Below are 17,662 nucleotides of genomic sequence, written 5' to 3'. Positions count from 1 at the left end.
TGAGGCTGAGGCAGGAGAATGGCGTGAACCCAGTAGGTGGAGCTTGCAGTGAGCCGAGATCCCGCCACTATACTCCAGCTTGGGCGACAGAGCGAGACTCAAAAAAGCCAAGCAAAGCAAAACAAAACAAAACAAAACAAAACAAAACAAAACAACAACAACAACAAAAACCTAGTAATATTATCTTTTATAATAAAAAATCCTTAATGTGATAGAAGTTTCTCTAAAATCTTAAATAGAGTAATAAAAAAATAGGAAGTGATGAGAAATGAGATTGGATATACATGTAAGAGCCAGATCTAAAAGCTGTCGCAGTCCAGGGATAAACGAAGAGTTTGCAAGAGAGGTAAGAGATGATGGTGATCTGATCTAAGATAGGGGTAGTGGGGATGAAAGCAAATAGATCTGAAAAACATTAAGGAGAAAGAAGAGAAAGAATCAACCATACCCGAAAGCTGGCTATGGAGGTGCACGAAAGGGGATACAGAGAGAGGAACAATCTGTCATTCTATGGACCATATTTAGGTTGTTTTCAAGATCATGGTTATTGGAAACTATAGTTTCTTCTACAGTATCTGAATTTTAGTTAAAAGCAATGCCAAAAAGCCCATACAAACAAACAATTTTCAGTATTCAAATGAATTAAGCTATGATGGTGTGATAACAAGTAGCAAGATTGATGAGGTGTTTTGACACAACTCATTCTACTAAACTCCTTTAAGTTAGTCATATATGGGCCACTCTCCTTGCTCATAATTGGGCACTGTATACTAGAATTCAAGTTGAAAGGATTCTTCTTTGGTGTTGCACTGCTGGCTAGCAAACTCCTTTAAAAATGACATTTCAATAATTCTTAAATAAATTACCTATAAACACTTAAAGAATCATTATCAAGCGCCCAACACTGTACTATGGACTATTATGCTTACACAGATAGTTATGTTCATATACAGATACCCATTCAACAAATACTCTCTGCCAACAATTTCTAGTGGACTGGTGCCTGTGGACACACATGCACAGTTCACCGAGGTCTGTGTTATATGGCCAATGTGTACTTTTCCAGATTTCAGAAAAGGAGTTCAAAAAATTGAATAATCCTAGCTGCAATGTTTTGGGTAATATTTCTTCTCTGGAAGTATGACCTTAATTATTAGCAATATTGATTTTTAAAAATTATCTCACCCAGTTAATCCTAGTGCTTATGTTCAGGACTATGTATTCCTTTATTATCAATAGTCTTCATAATAATTCTTAGAATCAATAGCATTTTCAAGTTCGTAAGATGAGAAACAAGTCTCATTATACAGCAGTGGTACAATTATGGGAATTCAAGTTTCTTAGGTCTGTTAAATACTGGGGGTGCATTATATTATGTTTTAAAAGTTCAAATGCATTTCAAAAAGCTGAAATTCTAACTTCGACCAGAAAGGATAAAAATTGGAAGAAGAGTTTGGCCTAGAAAAGAAACAATAATTGATAAAATTCACTAGCTTTCATGCATTCATTTAAAAAATATGTTCTGCGTATCTACTACTGCTGGACACTCTTTTAAAAGCTAGGGATCTGGACACTCTTTTAAGAGCTAGGGATACAGTAAGGAATAAAACAAACTTTATGGAGCTGATAGTCCCATAGGAAAGACAGAATATTTTAAAACATGTAAAAGAAACAAGTATAAAGCATAATTACTGACAGTGATGAATGCTAGTTTCGAGAAACAAAAATAGGCAATGGGATAGAATAAGTTCTTAGTGGCAAAGCCTTACTCGTCTTGTGTTTCTAGCATTTAGCAGAATGCTTGGAAAAGAATGGTCACTCAGTTGTTTGTTACATAAATTAAACTGAGTTTTAAGGGATCTGCTTTTGTTTCTGGATCCATTTGTATACATCTGCAGACTGAAGTATTAAACATTTTAAATTGCAAGTTATAATCCTGAACTTAAAAGAGTGAAAAGATGGACAGCCAAGATACTAATAATACTGCTGAATACTTTTACAGGGGTACTAAAATTCTGAATCAGAGCAGATTTGGATATTTTCAGGCAAGTGTATAAATACATTAAAGCAAGCATATAAAATATTAATGAGCTTCTATGACTGCAGAGTTAATATATATCATTTTAATAGTCTACATGTTATTTTTAATATAAGAATGACATTAAACCAAATTGATTTGTTACTTTTTTTGTTCTGAAAACAATGGGAAAATCAAATGTAATGAAACCAATAAAGGAGTAGCACTGCCTTTCTCTTAAACTTGACGCAAAATATCTGCCAAGTGGCAGAAGCTTTCTCTGAGTAGATTTACAGTTTCTAATCACCAAAGCATACTGACTGATGAAAAAGCTAGTATGATAGAAAGTGGGATATTAAGTCTTTACAGGACATCCTCAGCACAGGCAGTCCATCATTAAGGAAGAAACATAGTTAAAAATTATGGTACATTTTTTCAAGATGTTTTGAAGATTTCAGCCAATGCAACAGACCTTTACTTTTCAGCTACCGTTTCAACACAGTGTAAAAATAGAACAAGGTTAGGCACTTTTGGTCCATTAGAGCAATGTGTCCTTGTATCATAGGCTTAGGATCCTATACTATGAGTTGCTTCAGGGTATAATATAGTTACATGTCTTGACTTATTTCTGACTTGTCAAGACTTAAATGTCTTGACTTAGTTTTGAGACCCTGGCAAAGAGGCTGGTCAGTTTCTATTTTGAGCAGCTGAGTGTACAACTCCAACTACATCCCTTATTGGGCTCTCACATTCTGGGCCACTACATCTGCCATAATCACTCTAGGGCCAGGAAACAGAAAAAAAACCAACCAACCAACCAACCAACCAACCAACCAAACCAGAAACAGTCACTATGCCATGGAGCCCACTGAACTTGTTCACATCGGTCAACCTAAAACTTGTTCACCATGGCAACATCTGTTCCTTTCTGTAAAAACCACAATAAAGTATGTGCTTACAGTTACCCCCTTTACCTTCTACCTCACGACTGACCCCAGTGCTTCCCCTGAGTGATCCTGTGTGGTGTGCAGTATTTGTCCAGAGAACTGTGAGTATAACAAATTGTAAAACTCTTTCCATTTTCTCTCTCTTGATCTGCATCTGGCCTCACCATCTCATACAAAGTAATATAGTTAAAATATAATGGTACACAACATATTTATTTTAGTCAAGAAATAATACTAAGATCAACTACTGTTTCTTAATTATTATGTATTATATAGGTGCCACATTGGTTTTAATGATCCTGAAACTAATTCCCAGCAACAGTTCTGATAATTTATTTTAGAGCCACAGTCCATTTCAATTTCCAGGATGCTGTAATTGATCACAGACATATACAAACTCTGTATGGGACAAAAATTATTGGAAGCCAAGTTCTCGATTACTGTGCTAAGTGAGGTGGGATAGTTTTAAAGAATATATGTTTGGATCCAGTAAAGGCATATTAAATTATTCAGATTAATCAATTCACTAAAAACTCCACTATAACTCTGTAAAAGCATTAAGCACAGGAAAATATAGTGAAAATGTTCCAAGACAATTTCTGAATGAAAGCTTATAATGAGAAAACCTAACAGAATCTTGGAGCACCAATGCTTCCCCTTTCCAGGATGGCATTTACAATACTCCACACTTGGGATCTGACTCTGTTACCACTAAGAGTGGGTGTGGTGGAGAGAACCTCTCCATCATTGATCTGGTATCCCAAAAGAGCATCCCTTCAAGGTAAAGGTGAACCATATCTGAATGCATGCTACTTCTCTCAAAGTCACAGGACTACAGGGAAGCTACTTTGGTTATGAACAAAGCAGAAGAAAAAATATAATCTTCTGTGGCCACAGACCACAGATACACCTCAAAATTAACAAAGCCCAGAAACCCCACCCTTAGTTGAAGTTCTCACACCCAGTAGTGCTCTCAGGCACTCAGAAGAGGCAGAGGCAAAGTTTCTATACTATGGAAGCTTTATAACAAAAATTTTCAAGGGCAATTACTAATAAATAGAGAAACCAGACAAGATGCTTAGGAACCAAAAGAAACAGATCTGTCTGATAACAGATATTGGAGTGATCAGAAACAAACTTTGAAACTAAGAAACACAATAAAATGATACAGGACATAAACCACAAAATGATCATGTTAAGAAAGAACCAAACTGAACTGATAGAACTGAAAAACTCACTTCAAGAATTTCATAATACAATCAATCACAAGTATTAACAGCGGAATCAACCAACCTGAGGAAAGAATCTCAGAGTCTGAAGACTGGCTTTTCTGAAATAACTCAGATAAAAACAAAGAAAAAACAACAGAGAAGAACGAATAAAGCTTCTGAGAAATACAGGATTATATAAAGAGATCAAATGTATGATCTAGGATCAGTCCTCCACATATCAATATTAACTTTGAATGTAAATGGGCTAAATGCCCCAAATTAAAGGGCACAGAGTGGTAAGTTGGATGAAGAAGCAAGACCCAACTCCATGTGATCTACAAGGAACCCATCTCACATGCAAAGATACCCATAGGCTCAAAGTAAAGGAATGGAGAAAAACCAAACAAATGGAAAACAGAAAAAAGCAGGGATTGCTATTCTAATTTCAGACAAAACAGTCTTTAAACCCACAATGATCAAAAAAGACAAAGAAGAACATTACATAACGGTAAAAGGTTCAATTCAACAAGAAGACCTAACCTAAATATATATGCATCCAGCACAGAAGCACCCAGATTCATAAGGTTAATTCTTAGAGACCTACAAAGAGACTTAGATAACCACACAATGATAGTGGGAAACTCCAACACCCCACTGACAAGATTAGACAGATGATCAAATCAGAAAACTAACAAAGATATTCAGGATCTGCACAGAACATTTTACCAAATTGGCCTAACAGATATTTATAGACCTCTCCACCCAAAACAAACAGAATATACATTCTTCTCATCTGCACATGGCACATACTCTAAAATTGACCACAATCAGCTGTAAAACAATCCTCAGAAAATTAAAAAAAAAATCATACTAAACACACTCTTGGACCACAGTGCAAGACCATAAAAATAAAAATCAATACTAAGGAAATTGCTCATAATCATATGATTACATGGAAATTAAACAACCTGCTCCTGAATGACTTTTTGGGAAACCAAAAATCTAAGGCAGAAACCAAGAAATTATTTGAAACTAATGAGAACAAAGATACAACATACCAGAATCTTGGGGACACAGCTAAAGCAGTGTTAAGCGGAAGTTATAGGGCTAAACGCCCTAAAAAAATTAGAAAGACCTCAAATTAACAACTTAACATCACACCTAGAAGAACTAGAGAAACAAGGGCAAACCCATCTCAGAGCGAGCAGAAGACAATAAATAACAAAAATCAGAGCTGAACTGAAGGAAAACAGATATGCAAAAAACCATAGTAAAGATCAACAAATCCAGAAGTTGGTTTTTGAAAGAATAAATAAGATTGATAGACCACCAGCTAGACTAATAAAGTAAAAGAGAGAAGATCCAAATAAATAATCATAATGACAAAGGGATATTACTATTAAGCCCACAGAAATACAACAAACAAACAAACAAACAAACAAAAACCTCAGAGACTACTATGAACATCTCTATACACGCAAACCAGAAAACCTAGAAATGGATAAATTCTTGGAAACATACAACCTTCCAATATTGAACCAGGAAGAAATTGAATCCCTGAACAGACCAACAGACAGTGACTTCAGAAAATGAATCAATAATAAAAAGCCTATCAACTAGAAAAATTCCAGGGTCAGAAGGATTCACAGCCAAATTCTACCACATGTATAGAGAAGAGCTGATGCCATTCCTACTGAAACTATTCCAAAAAACTGAGGAGAAAGGACTTCTTTTTAACTCAATCTATGAGGCCAGAATCATCCTGGTATCAAAATCTGGCAGAGACACAAGAAAAAAAGAAAACTTCAGATCAATATTCCTGATGATCACAGATGCAAAAATCCTCAGCAAATATAGTAAACTGAATCCAGCAGCACATCAAAAAGATAATCTGCCACAATCAAGTAAGCTTTATTCCTGGGATGCAAGGTTGGTTCAACATACACAAATCAAGAAATGTGATTCACCACATAAACAGAACTAAAAACAAAAACCACACTATCATCTCAGCAGATGCAGAAAAGTCTCGTTGCTCTGTCATCTGGGCTGGAGTGCAGTGGCACAATATCGGCTAAGTGAAACCTTGGCCTCCCAGATTCAAATGATTCACATGCCTCAGCCTCCTCAATAGCTGGGATTACAGGCACACGCCACCATGCCCAGCTAATTTTTGTATTTTTAGTAGAGATGGGGCTTTGCCATGTTGGCCAGGCTGGTCTTGAAGTCCTAGCCTCAAGTGATCTGCCTGCCTTGGCCTCCTAAAGTGCTGGGTGTGAGCCACTGTGTCCAGTCTAGAAAAGCCTTTTGATAAAATTCAACATCCCTTCATGTTAAAAACCCTCAAAAAACTAGGCATTGAAGGAACATATCTCAAAATTATAAAAGCTGTATATAATAGACCCACAGATAACATCTTAATGAATGGGCAAGAGCTGGAAGCATCCCCCTGAGAACTGGAACAAGACAAGGATGCCCACTCTCACTACTCCTATTCAACATAGTACTGGAATCCTAGGCAGAGCAATGAAGCAAAAGGAAGAAGTAAAGGGCATCCAAATAGGAAGAGAGGAAGTCAAACTATCTCTCTTTATGGATGATATAATTCTAGACCTAGAAAACCCATTAGTCTCTGCCCACAAGCTCCTAGATCTGATGTCTTCAGCAAAGTTTCAGGATACAATATTAATGTACCAAAATCCATTGCATTTCCATACATCAGTGACATCTAAGCTGAGACCCAAATCAAGAACACAATCCCATTCACAAGAGCCACAAAATGAATAAAATAGGAATATAGCTAACCAGGGACGAGAAAGATCTCTACGAGAATAACAAAACACTGCTCAGAGAAATTGGGGATGATACAAATGAATGAAAAAGCATTCCATGCTATGGATAGGAAGAATCAATATTGTTAAAATGGTCATATTGCCCAAAGCAATTTACAGATTCAACACTATTCCTATCAAACTACCAATGACATTTTTCACAGAATTAGAAAAAAAACCTACTTAACTATTTAAAAATTCATATGGAACCAAAAAAGAGATTGAATAGCCAAGGCAATCCTAAACTAAAAGAACAAAGCTGGAGGTACCATGTTAACAAACTTAAAACTATACTACAAGGCCACAGCAACCAAAACAGCATGGTGCTGGTAAAAAATAAGACAAATAGACCAATGAAACAGAATAGACAGCCCAGAAATAAAGTCACACACCTACAACCATTTAATCTTTGACAAAGTAGACAAAAACAAGTAATAGGGAAAGAACCCCCTACTCAATAGATGGTGCTGACATAACTGGCCGTATGTGGAAGACTGAAGGCGGACTCCTAATATCATATACAAAAATCTTCTTAAGGTTGATTAGAAAATTAAATGTAAAATAAAACTACAAAAACCCAGAAAGATAACCTAGGGAATACCATCTGGACATGGGCCCTGGCAAAGATTTTATGGCGAAGACTCCAAGAGCAGTTGCAACAAAAATTAAAGTTGACATGTGGACCTAATTAAACGAAAGAGCTTCTGCACAGCAAAAGAAACTATCAACCGAGTAAATAGACAATCTACAGAATGGAGAGAATATTTGCAAACTATACATGCTATAAAAGTCTAATATCCAGAATCTACAAGATACTTAAACAAATTTACAAGAAAAAAACAAAAAACCCCATTATAAAGTGGGCAAAGGATATGAACAGGCACTTTCAAAAGAAGACATATATGTGGCCAACAAGCATGTGAAAAAATGCCCAACATCACTGATCATTATAGAAATGCAAATCAAAACCACAATGAGATACTATCTCACACACATCAGAATTGATATTATTAAAAAGTCAAAAAATAACAGATGCTGGCAAGGTTGCAGAGAAAAGGGAATGCTTATCCACTGCTTGTGCAAATGGAAACTAGTTCAGCTACTGTGGAAAGCAGTTTGGAGATTTCTCAAAGAACTTAAAACAGAAGTATACCATTCAACCCAGCATTCCCATTATTAGGTATATGCCCCAAGGAATATAAATTATTGATACCAGAAAGACACATGCATGTGTAGATTCATTGTGGCACTATTCACAAGAGCAAAGTCACAAAATCAACCTAAATGCCCATCAATGGTAGACTGGATAAAAAAAATATGATATACATACACCATGGAATACAATGCAGTCATAAAAAAGAATGAGATTATGTCCTTTGTAGCAACATGGATGGAGTTGGAGGCCATAGTCCTAAGTGAACTAACACAGGAACAGAAAAACAAATACTGCATGCTCTCACAAGTGGGAGCTAAATATTGAGTATACATGAACACAAAGAAGGAAACAGCAGACACCTACTTGAGGGTGGAGGGTGGGAGTAGGGAGAGGATCAGAAAACTATCAAGTACTATGTTTGTTGTCTGTGTAACAAAATAATAGGTATACCAAACCCTTGTGACATGCAAGTTCCCTATACAACAAACCTGCTCATGTATCCATGAACCTAAAATAATAGTTAACAAACCAACCAACCAACCCCTTGAGAATATACAACAGCAAATTGAATATTAAAAAAGATAATTTGTAAAATAACAGATCAGAAGAGACTGTGTGAATGTAGCACAATGAAAAAAGATGAAAAATAAAGAGGGTGAGAGACAAAGAAATGCACAATAAAAGTTTAAAATACCTTTGATCAGAATCTCAGGAGGACAGGAGACAGTGAATCATGCAAAGGCAGTATTTATTTTGGTTTTAAAATCAACCTTATTCCTAATTGTGGGAAATAAGGTGCAGCCATTTTGAGTGTAGTTTGGTGAGATCTGACAAAAGCATACACCCATGTAACTACCACAGGAATTAAGATAAAGAATAAGCCGGGTGCGGTGGCTCACGCCTATAATCCCAGCACTTTGGGAGGCTGAGGTGGGTGGATCACTTGAGGTCAGGAATTTGAGACCAGCCTGGCCAATACGATGAAACCTCATCTCTACTAAAAATACAAAAATTAGCTGGGCGTGGTGGCACATGCCTGTAGTCCCAGCTACTTGGGAGGCTGTGGCAAAAGAATACCTTGAACCCATGAGGCGGAGGTTGCAGTGAACCGAGATCGTGCCACTGCACTCCAGCCTGGGCGACACAGCGAGACTCCATCTCCCTAAAAAGGTCCCTCTTCCCTTTTGCAGTCACTGCCCCACCCATGAAATCCCAGTCCTATGCATCCAAAGTGTTTTATCATTATAAATTAGAATTGCTTTCTCTTCACACATATGGGATCATACAGTATGTAGTCTTCTATGTTTGGTTTCTTAATTTTCAATCTCGTTTTTGACATTCATCCATGTTGTTGTGTGTATCAGTGGTTTATTCCTTTTTATTTCTGAGTGTTTATCCATGCACCTGGTGATGTACATTTGGGTTCTCATTTTCAGCCATTATAAATAAAATATCTATAAATACTCATGTACAGGTTTTTTGTGTCAATATATTTTGGTTTTATTTTTAGAAAGAGTCTTGGTCTGCTGCCCAGGCTGGAGTGCAGTGGCATGATCAGGGTTCACAGCTGCAAATTCCCGGGCTCAGGTGATCCTCCCACCTCAGCCTCCCAAGTAGCTGGGGCTTTAGGCATGCACGGCCATGCCTGGTTAATTTTATTATTTTTTATTTTGCAGAGACGAGGTCTCACTATGTTGCTCAGGTTGGTCTCTGTGTGGATGTGTTTTCATTTCTCTTGGCTAACATCTGTGAGTAAAACTGCATGTTTGTATGATGAGTACACATTTAACTTTGTAGTAAAATTGTCTATTATTACTGAGTTGAAAGATTAAAAAATCAAGTCCTTTGTCAGATATACTAATTGCAATTTTTTTCTCATGGTCTTTTTTCATTTTCTTAATGGTGGCTTTTGAAAAGCAGACGTTTTTTAAATTTATTTATTTTTATTGTTTATTATTTATTATTTATTTATATTTAAGACAGACTCTTGCTCTGTGGCTCAGGCTGGAGTGCAGTAGCACCATCTCGGCTCACCACTTCCCAGGCTCAAGCAATTCTCACTCTTCAGCTTCCTGAGTAGCTGGGATTACAGGGGTGTGCTACCATACCTGGCTAATTTTTCACAATTTTAGTAGAGAGGGGGGTTTCCTCTTGTTAGCCAGACTGGTTTTGAACTTGTAGCGTCAAGTTGATCTGCCCACCTTGACCTCTAAAAGTGTTGGGATTATAGGCATGAGCCACCGCACCTGGCCAGAAGTTTTTAATTTAATATAGTCCACTTTATCAAATTTTTTGTAATTTATTCTTGTGTCTTGGAAGAAATTTTTGCTTATCATAAGATTTTCTTTTAGATATTTTATTGTTTTCCTTTTTTATGCTTAGGTCTAGGATTCATTTCAGGTTATTTTTGTGTATGGTGTGATGTAATGGTGTGGCAGGTAAGCTCTGAAACGAACCTCAATGATCCCTACCTTATGAGGTCCTCATGAAGTCTCACCTTTGGGGCTCTACCCAGGGACTCACTTCTAATTGACAGAATATGGTTAACGTGATGTGATGTCACTTTCAAGATTAGCTTACACAAAGATCTTGACCTTTGTTTTACTTTCTCTCTCTTAACTTCCTTCCCTTTCTCCCTCACTCGCTCCCCCTCTCTCCTCACTCTGAGGGAAGCATGCTACAACATTTTAGACCCATGAAGAGACCAACAAGGCAAGGAACTGATGTCTCCTGCCAATGTCAGTGAAGACCTGAGGCCTGCCAACAGCTACAGAGTGAGCTTGGGAGCAGATCCTTTCCTGGTCAAGCTTTGAGATAATGCAGCTTTAGTCAACACATTGACTGCAACTTTATGAGAAACCCTGAGTCAGAGGCATTCTGATTCCAACATGTCTAGATTCCTAATCCTCAAAAACTGTGAGAAAACAAATGTTTGCTGTTTTAAGTCCCTAAATTTTGGAGCAATTTGTTATGCAGTAGCAGATAACTACACAAAGGGTTTTCATCAAGTTTGGAAAAAATTTGCCCATTAGTTCTTTTCTTTTTTTTTTTTGGAGCTGGAGTATTACTCTGTCATCCAGGCTGGAGTGCAGTGGCATGATCTTGGCTCACTGCAACCTCTGTCTCCTGCCTCAGCCTCCCAAAGAGCTGAGATTACAGGCATGTGCCACCACTCCTGGATAATTTTTGTATTTTTAGTAGAGATGGGGTTTCACCATGTTGGCCAGGCTGGTCTCGAACTCCTGACCTCAGGTGATCCACCTGCCTCGGCCTCCCAAAGTGCTAGGATTACAGGCATGAGCCACCGTGTCTGGCCCATTATTTCTTAAAACACTCCCACACTCCCATCCCTGCCTTCCTGGGACTATACTTGTATGTATTTTGTACTGCTTGCTATCGTCCCTAAGGTTTCTGAGGCTCTCTGTGCATAATTTTTCTTTGGTCTTTTTTTCTCACTATGTTTCATTTTTGGATGGTTTCTTTTGCTCTCTTCAAGTTCTCTGATCTCTTCTTGTGCAGTGTATGATCTGCTGTTAATCCCATTTTGTGAGTTTTTAAATTCTCTAATATTTTTCATCCACAGGTTTCCATTGTTTCCTTTTTTGCATCTTCCATTTCTCTCCTTATCATCTTCATGTGTTCCTTTAAATCACTAAGAATATTTACAACGGCTGGTTTAAAGTTCTCATCTTTTAATACTTTTAATTAATTAATAAAAATTAAAAAATTAATAATTGTATCCCCTCTCATTTCTGGGTGTGTTTCTATTTTTTTTTTTGAGACAGAGTCTTGCTCTGTTCACCCAGACTGGAGTGCAGTGGCGAGATCTCAGCTCACTGCAAGCTCTGCCTCCCGGGTTGACACCATTCTCCTGCCTCAGCCTCCCAAGTACCTGGGACTACAGGCGCCCACCACCGTGCCCGGCTAATTTTTTGTATTTTTAGTAGAGACAGGGTTTCACCGTGGTCTCGATCTCCTGACCTCGTGATCCACCCGCCTCAGCCTCCCAAAATGCTGGGATCACAGGTGTGAGCCACCGCGCCTGGCCATTTCTGGGTGTGTTTAGATGCGCTAGTTTTTGTTTTTCTTTTTTTCTGGTTATGGGTACCATTTTCCTGCTTTTGTTTATCTAGTAATAAAAGTGTTGGATTTTTTCTGGCAGGTAGTTAAGTTACTTGAGGACCAGCTTGTTCCTTTTGAAGCTTGTTTTTAGCTTTATGAAGACAGATTTTCAATTCTTTTTACTCTAGGCTAGTTTAATTTTAACAATAGGATAAAGTGATCCTGAAATCTTTATTGTACACCCTGGGTGTTCAACAAGGATGTTCCACTCTGGTCAACTGGAACTCTCATGTCTCTTATCATTGCGTAAACTCTTGATGTTTTGTCAGTTCACAGCTCCCAAAGATGTTATCTTTAATATTCTAGAAGAAAATACCTGTCAACTTGGAATTCCATACCCAGCAAAAGTATCTTTCAAGAATAAACAAAAAGTAAATATATTTTATGAGCAGCAGTTGAGAATTCATCACCAATAGATCTTTACCAAAGGAACTTCTGAAAGACATAATTCAGACATAAGGAAAGTAGTCCCAGATGGAATGTATGAGAACAGCATTGTTCATATATATTTATTACTTTGTTCTACATTGCTTCTAGTATCTCATACATTCAGTAATATACAATAAATAAATTACTGTTCATATATATTTATTATTTTGTTTTACATTTATTATTGTTCATATATAGTTCATTACAGTAATATATTTTTTACTAAATAGTAATTAACCTGTCAACAATAATATATAAGCTGGGTAAGAGAAATTAATGGTGCTAATATGTTTCAAGGTTCTTGAGTTTTCTGGGAGGAGAATAAAAGCTTTGATTAACTTCAGACTTCCTAAGTATATGTGGTATAACAGGTAGGGTAGTCACCAAAATAATATGAGTAATTAATTTCCAAATATTGGGGAAAAAAGTAGAATGATTAAAAAAATACCAAATGAATTAAAAAGATGAGAAAGAAAAAAAGGAATAAAGCAAAGATGTCAGAAATAGAAAGTACTAAATAATACGATAAAAACAAATCCCAGTATATTTTGAATTACACTAAGTATCAATGAATGAAATGGCCTGAAACTGAGCTATCTACTGTTTCTAAATCTATGAAACATAGAAACAATTAAGAAAAAAATAACTAAAATGACTGGATATGTTTAAGAACTTTAGAATTTATATGAAAATGTACTTATATATAACATGTAGATTAAAAAAGATAATAAATATTAGTAAATAATTTGAGGCCAGGTGCAGTGGCTTACTCCTATAATCTCAGCATTTTGGGAGGCCAAGGCAGGAGGATCAGTTGCTTGAGTCCAGGAGTTCAAGACCAGACTGGGCAACATAATGAAACCCTGTCTCTACAAAAAACACAAAAATTAGCCATTTGTGGTGGTGGGCATCTGTGGTCCTAGCTACTTGGGAGGTTGAGGCAGGAAAATTGCTTGAACCTGGGAGGCGGAGGTTGCAGTGAGCTGAGATTGTGCCACTGCATTTCAGCCTGTGTGAAAGAGTGAGACCCTGTCTCAGAAAAAAAAAAAAAGGAAAATAATTTGAACTAAATAATAGCACGACATATATCAAAACGTATACTAAAGTTATGTCAAGACATAGGGAAAAATTTACAATATTGAAGAATGCATGCATTCGGAAAAAAGAGAAGGTGAAAATTTGAGTCATGCTTCTATTTCAAGAAGTCAGAAAAAAGAACAGCAACATGAAAGAAAGGAGAGGGTTAACAAAGAGCAGAAAGTAATAAAATTAGGTAATAAACACAAAATAGAAAAGATTAAAAATCAAAGGTTATTTATAAAGAGTAAAACAATTGAGAAACTCTCGTAAGAGTGATAAAGAAAAAAGAGACAAGGTATAATAATATCAGGAATGCAAAAGGAGGTATTACAGATGCTGCAGACATTAAATGGACAATAATATGGAAAACATATCCAAAAATATTAAAAATTTAGAAGAAATGGATGTATTTCTGTAAAAATATAATGTACCAAAACTATGTCAATGAAGAAATATAAAATCTGAAGAATTATATCACTGTTAAATACATTTTGATTGAATCAACAACAAAAAAATACTCCTACAAAAACCCAACAGCAACAACAACAAAATTCCAGGCCAAGAGATTTCATTGGAGAATTCTATCAAATATTCAAGGAATAAACACTTTCAAAACTCCATAAAATATACAAGATTACAAAAAAAGAAGGGCTACTCTTCAATTTGTTTTTGAGGCTAACATAACTTTGATATAACTTGAGAGTTCAAGAAAGGATTTCAGGTCAATCTCTCTCACGAACATAGACAAACATATATTAAATAAAACTCTAAGAAACCAAATCCAGAAACACATATATAAGGAGAATGCATTACAATCATGTTGATTTTGTCACAGGAATGAAAATTTGGTACATTAGCAAAATCAATCCATAAAATTTATCCCATTAACATATTACATAGAACAAATTCAAATAATCACCCCAAACAAATGCAGCAAAAGCTTTTATAAAATTTAATATTTGTAGGCCTAGCATTCTGGCTCCCAGCAGTTTGGGAGGCCGAGGCAGGTGGATCACCTGTGGTCAGGAGTTTGAGACCAGCCTGACTAACGTGGTGAAACCCCGCCTCTACTAAAAACACAAAAACTAGCCAGGCGTGCTGGTGCATGGCTATAATCCCAGCTACTTGGGAGGCCAAGGCAGGAGAATTACTTGAACCTGGGAGGCAGAGGTTGCAGTGAGCTGAGATCGTGCCACTGCACTCCAGCCTGGGCAACAAGAGCAAAACTCTGTCTCGGAAAAAAAAATTAATATTTGTGATAAAAGTTCTTAGTAAAGTAATAACAAAAGGAAACTCCCTGAATGTGATAGAGGTTATCACCAAACACAGAAAATATATGAAATGATGAAAATTGAAAGCTTTCCTTTTAAGATTGGGAACAAGAATAAGAATCCTGACTATCCCTACTCTGTGTATTGCACTGGAAGTCTTAGCTAGTGCAATAATCAAGAAAGAGAAACAAAACATATAGTTATTTGAAGAGATAAAACTGTTATATTGATAGACGATATGGTCAAAATCCAAAAGATTCTACAGCTTTTGTCCTAAGTAAGGTCACTGGGTAAAGAAAGTATCGTCAGCAACAAAAAGCTTTCACATTTCTGTGTATAAGCAACAATGAGAAAATGAAATTAAAATAAATTTGACAAAGGTGTAAGATTTCTACAAGGAAATTAACTTTACTGAGACATTTTAGAAGACCTAAACAAATGGAGAGATACGTCATGTACATAGACTGAAAGACAATATTATAAAAATTTTAATTATGTTGCTTGTTCTAAATTTATTTATAAAGTTGATAGAATTCAAATTAAAATTCCATCAAATTTATTTAAGGAACTTGACATACAATTCTAATATGAATACAGAAATGCCCAGAACCAAGAATAGGTAAGATATTTTTACAAAAAAGAACAAGGTAAGAGAAATGACTGTAATTAGGTATCAGGTTGCTTTTCAAATCTTGTAGTTGTTTTCAAAAGTGTCTTACAAAGGTAATAAATAAGACAGTGTGGTATTGACACAAGGATAAGCAAACAAACCAACAGAACATAAAAGAGATGTCAGAAACAGATTCACATATATATGAACACAAATTATGACAAAAGGGGCGGTGCAAAGTATAATAGCAAGGAAAGGAGAGTCTTGTCATTAAATGTTTCAGGATTGAATGACTGTAACATGGGAAAAACAGAAGTTGACTTTCACCTATCCTGTGTTGTTGTCTTTGTCTATTCTTGGTGTTATAACAAAATACCATAAACTGGATGGTTAAAAAAAGAAATCTATTTCTCATTGTTTTAGAGGTTGAGGAGTTCAAGATCAAGGAAGTTACATGCAAAGATGAGTTGAGAGGACAATATAAGCAAATATTTACACAAGTAAAATATGAGATTTGGTCTTATGGTGGTTATAAAATATGTCCAGAAATTCTTGGAGATTCATGTCTTCAGAAGGTAGGCCCTAAAACCCCTTACTGTTAATATGGTCTGGATTTAGCAACTCACTTCTAATGAATAGAAAAATGTGACGTAGGAGACTAGGTCACAAAAAGCATTACGCCTTCTTGATTTCTCTTGAATTATTTGCTCTGAGGGAAGACAGCCGCCAAGTCATGAGGATACCAAACTTCTCTGTGGAAAGGTCACATGGCTAGGAAGTGAGGTGTCTGGCCATAAACAGGAACTTAGGCCTTCCATCTACAGAGGTGTAAGTAATCTTGGAAGCAGATCATCCACTCCCATTAAGTCTTCAGATGACATTTTGATTGATACTTCATGAAAGACCTTGTGACAGATTCACCCAGATAAGCTACTTCCAATTACTTCATGAGTAAATTTTTGACTCATTAAATTATAAAATAATAAATGTTTTTCTTAAGAACTAAATGTTGGGGTAATTTGTTACATAGAAATAGGTAACTAATGCAGTTCTAGAGTCATGGAAGTGGGAATGAAAAGATAGAAGGCATTTCAAAAGAAGAATCAATAGGACTTGGTTACTGAAAGAAGATAAATACAAAGAATGAGTCAAAGATGGCTATAAGGTTTTATATTCAGGAATTAGGGGAAGAGTGGTATCAATGAAGAAAGATTGTTAAAGAAGAAATCAATTTGGAAAATGTAATATAAATTGAGTTTTGAAATGTAGAAATTAAGATAATAACAAGACATATGGTAAACGATCTACTGACAGTTACAACATGAGGGCAAATACCAGGTAAGATGTAGAGCTGCAGGAGGGTGCAGTGAAGAATTCAACAGATAATTAATAGCATAAGAATGAATATCTTTAAAAAAAGAATTTGATAAGATCAGAAGGGCTTGTTTCTTTGAAGCTTGTACGTGAGTACATAAAAATAGAAAGTAAAAGAAAAATTATTCAAACATCTGGATAAAATAAGCTTGGTAATAAAATGTAGGGAAGAAGAGGAAACGAGAAAGAGAAACTATTTTCACTTTAAATACAGGCATAGGCATCTAAAAGCCAATAAGGGAAGGCAGGACTGAGTGGTGGGGAGGGAGAGAGAGAAACAGAAACCAGGCAGCAGATTTTTGGGGGGTCAGAAATTTTTTTTCTCAAATGGGTAAAATTGAGAACTTCAGAAAAAAGAGATTGGTAATTCAGCAATAAAGCTATAATAAAATTACTGAGCAGTAAAGGTTACATCAGAATAATCTCTGTGGGAATAGTAATTCCACAATATGACTAAAAAGGAACTGCCTTTTGTCATCTTTCTTAGATTTCAGCATTCAACGATCTTTTATTGTCAAGATTTATTGCCTCTTAAAAGCCAACAAATGCAGATGTATTTCATCATATAAACATTCTTTATCACAGATTTTATTTTATTTTAATTTTATTTTTGAGAG

The 17,662-nt window shown here is 36.1% G+C and overlaps 1 protein-coding gene across 7 annotated transcripts in view; it reads right to left on the bottom strand.

The window, feature by feature from the left end:
- LOC105486091 (sodium channel and clathrin linker 1) overlaps window positions 1-17,662 on the bottom strand; it is a 215,130-nt gene that overhangs the window by 36,287 nt on the left and 161,181 nt on the right. The window contains exon 20 of one of the 7 annotated variants that reach the window (XR_011620972.1): window positions 12,598-12,716. The exons of the other annotated variants lie outside the window; for them this stretch is intronic. The gene's annotated coding sequence lies outside the window, so the exon portion shown is untranslated. The remainder of the gene's footprint in view (window positions 1-12,597; window positions 12,717-17,662) is intronic. 7 annotated transcript variants of the gene reach the window in all.

The sequence above is a fragment of the Macaca nemestrina genome, chromosome 3, assembly GCF_043159975.1.
Source record: "Macaca nemestrina isolate mMacNem1 chromosome 3, mMacNem.hap1, whole genome shotgun sequence".
NCBI classification, from domain to species: Eukaryota; Metazoa; Chordata; class Mammalia; order Primates; family Cercopithecidae; genus Macaca; species Macaca nemestrina.
The sequence above is the reverse complement of the archived record's forward strand: the minus strand, read 5'-3'. Positions and strand labels throughout refer to the sequence as shown.